The 3,565-nt window shown below is 39.7% G+C and overlaps 1 long non-coding RNA gene across 1 annotated transcript in view; it reads right to left on the reverse strand.

Annotated features, from left to right (window-relative positions):
- LOC107667050 (uncharacterized) overlaps window positions 1–3,205 on the reverse strand; it is a 6,787-nt gene extending 3,582 nt beyond the window's left edge. The window contains exon 1 of the long non-coding RNA XR_001631751.1: window positions 3,113–3,205. This is a non-coding gene — a long non-coding RNA (uncharacterized LOC107667050). The remainder of the gene's footprint in view (window positions 1–3,112) is intronic.
- Window positions 3,206–3,565: the final 360 nt, after the last annotated feature.

The raw sequence follows: 3,565 nt of genomic DNA on the forward strand, positions 1-3,565 counted from the left end.
TAAAAGTTTAAACTGTTTTAACTTTGCATGGCTACATCTCTTGTGTGAGACGCGAGTGCAGCAGTCATATTTGTCAGTCTAAAAAAATGCGCTAAATATGCGTTCTGTGTGAATGGCTTGGTTTTCAGTTTTTCAGTCCGCATTGAGCTTCTATATTTCTCTAATATTTTGAATGCATAACACAGCAGCGGCGCATCTCGTAGGCAAGACTAACAAAACAATAAAATGCAACAACGTCACTTACATCATTATCACCTTATCTTGTGCGCCACTGACGGATGCTCCCTGACGCACACCTAACATTCAAATGCAAATGTTTATTTTAAATTCGACTAATATTAATTGTTTTATTCACAATCTCCTCATCACAGACAGGCACAGCACTCAATTCAGCATGTGTTCGTGTTTGTGTGTGCTGTCTGCGTCACTCATAGCACGTGCCTATATCGTGCGCTATAATCGAACATTTTTTATATCGTTATCGAAGAAGGTGTACCGCCGATAAATATCGATACCATTTTATCGCCCAGGCCTAAGTACATGACAGAAAGAGATGATGAGAAAACACCAGATCACAAAGGACACATTTGTCTCATTTGTGTATTCAGTACAAGTAAAGGTGATTTGTAAGAATTCAAAAATAAAGAGAACTTATAAAACTATATCTCCACATATAAAAATGGTTGTCCATCTAGAAAGCAAGTTAAAGGGTTAGTTCGCCCCAAAATGAAAATTATGTCATTAATTACTCACCCTCATGTCGTTCCAAACCCGTAAGACCTCCGTTCACCTTCAGAACACAAATTAAGATATTTTTGAAGGAATCTGAGAGCTCTCTGGCCCCCCCATAGACAGCACGATCAAGGTCCAGAAACATAGCAGGGACATCGGTAAAATAATCCATGTGACATCAGGGGTTCAACCATAATTTTACAAAGCTATGAGAATACTTTTTGAGCGCAAAAGAAATCACCCTAGTGCCATTTTGGAGAGTATCCACTTAACGTAAATTGCGTATGCTGTTTTGTATCAGCTGTGACACCAACTGCAATGGGTTCGTCACACAGTGGTGCTCTGGCAGACCACTACTCTTAGACGAGACTAAGAATGAGAGAAAAATACTCAAAGCAATGATGGCTTAAAGGGTTAGTTCACCCCAAAATGAAAATTCTGTCATTAATTACTCATGTTGTTCCAAACCCGTAAGACCTCCGTTCATCTTCGGAACACAAATTAAGATATTTTTAATGGAATCTGCGAGCTCTCTGACCCTCCCATAGACAGCAACGCAACTGAAATGTTCCCAGACTGAAACGTAGCAAGGACATCGGTAATACAGTCCATGTGATATCAGTGGTTCGGATACGAGAATACTTTTTGTGCGCAAAGACAACAAAAATAACAATTTATTTAACAATTCTTCTCCCCCGAGTTACGTCTTCTGCCATTTTGAAAAGTACCCAAGAACGTAATCGGTGTTATTTACATTAGGGGGGAAACGCGCACATTAACGTAATCGGCGTAATCAGCATTGTTTACACTTAGGGTAAAGCGTGCGTATGCATTAGTGATACTCTCCAAAATGGCAGAAGACAGTAACTCGGGGGAGAAGAATTGTTGAATAAAGTCATCACTTTTGTTTTCTTTGCGCACAAAAAAGTTTTCTCTTAGCTTTGCAAAATTAAAGTTGAGCCACTAATGTCACATGGGACTGTTTTACCGATTGTCCTTGCTACATTTCTGTCTGGGAACATTTCAGTTGCGTTGCTGTCTATGGGAGGCTCAGAGAGCTCTCAGATTCAATCAAAAATATCTTAATTTGTGTTCCGAAGATGAATGGAGGTCTTATGGGTTTGGAACGACATGAGGGTGAGCAATTAATAACAGAATTTTCATATTGGGGTGAACTAACCCTTTAATCTACGATGACCGCAGCAACTGTTAATCACGGTCAACACATTTGGTACTTGAAGTACTGAAAAAAATAAAATCTGCTGACACACTTTCTCCCCATTTTTACAAAATATTTTTAAATATTTGAAATGGAGTCTTTTAACGCAGTTGTTCCATGCAATGCGACTTTGATGTAAATAGCTGTTTGCAGTTCATTGAATAGGAAGCTCCAAATATTCTCACTTCCCTCATGTAGCTAGCAAAATTATTCAGACACCCAACACGTGTGACCATTACATATGACTGCTCAGCTGCTTTCTGTTCATGACACATGAACAAATGCCACCTATTCTGCACCCACTGTCAGATCTGACTGATCATTACAATATTTGCAGTTGAGCTGTGAAAGAAGAAGAAAATAAATCAATAGTGTGTGAAAGGAAAATGCCAGCTGGTAAGAGTGGCTTGTCATTTAACAATATTTTGTTTGCTTACGACACTGAGGAAATGTGCTGCGTTTCAAAACAGCTCGACTGATAAAAATATGTAAATATTTAAACGAACACAAAACAGCATGATGAAGTTTGTCTTAAAGGCATAAACGCAACAAACGAATCTACAAACAGACTAAACCACAGCGGCTATAATTAGTGTCGAATATGAAAATATGCATCCTCGCAAGCAAAATTCATTGTAATTTCTTAATTTTTCGAAATATCTACCGACAGATGGCGCTAATTTCGCTGCCAACACGAAAACGACATTTACATTCGAATTTCATCGAAAATAATGCCGTCTTTCACTGTAATCACACTTTCGTTACTCTCATCTGCATCGAAGTTCAGTTCATGAAGTTGTTTAGGGAACGACCGAAACAGTTCAAGCCAACCTTTCTTTCCAGTCGCCGTGAAATTCACAGGAAAATTCAGCAAACATGGCTGCTGCGTGTGCTTTTTTGTGTTTTCAGATTGTACCCTACCCCGTCTGATTTCAACTCCACAAATTCCCCGCAAAAGCCTCCGGTCGATCCAAACACATGACCGGCAGAACAGAGCGAGCAATGCAACAATTCACTGCAACACAAACTCGCTGCAAAACTTTATTTCGAAAGCAGCTCCGCAAGAAAATGGAAAAAAAAAAAAAATACAAAAAAATCAACAGATCATGCACTGCACGACACATTCAGATCACATTTGAGAGAACCGGGATGTGATCTTACCGCGCACACAAACATGAGCTCCGGATGACTGCGATCAAAGCGGTCCGTTACATTGTAGCATTCGTGAATGAGGAAAGACGCGGGTGCTCCACTTTGTTAATTTCAATTAATTTGACATATGATATGTCCACGCCACTGGCGGCCGATGCTACACTGCTGGTGAGGTATAGTAATGTTGCGGTCTGCCCCACGGACATATTCATCCGCCATCATGCAAGGGCAGGTTCACAATTTGCAAATGCATTAATTTTACACAATGCCTTTATGTGGCTGATATCACGTCAGCTGGCCCATCTTTTGGGTTAGACAAGCAACATAACTCAACTGTAGGCTTCCATGTAATAACACATTTGAGCATGCAGAGCAAGATTTTTTTTTTCTTTTTTTTGAGACCAAATTACTTTTTCATCTGCTTGAATGAAGACAACTCTTCTGTTAGACCCGCAAGTTTCC

Source organism: Sinocyclocheilus anshuiensis, unplaced genomic scaffold (assembly GCF_001515605.1).
Source record: "Sinocyclocheilus anshuiensis isolate Anshui unplaced genomic scaffold, SAMN03320099.WGS_v1.1 scaffold1607, whole genome shotgun sequence".
NCBI lineage: Eukaryota > Metazoa > Chordata > Actinopteri > Cypriniformes > Cyprinidae > Sinocyclocheilus > Sinocyclocheilus anshuiensis.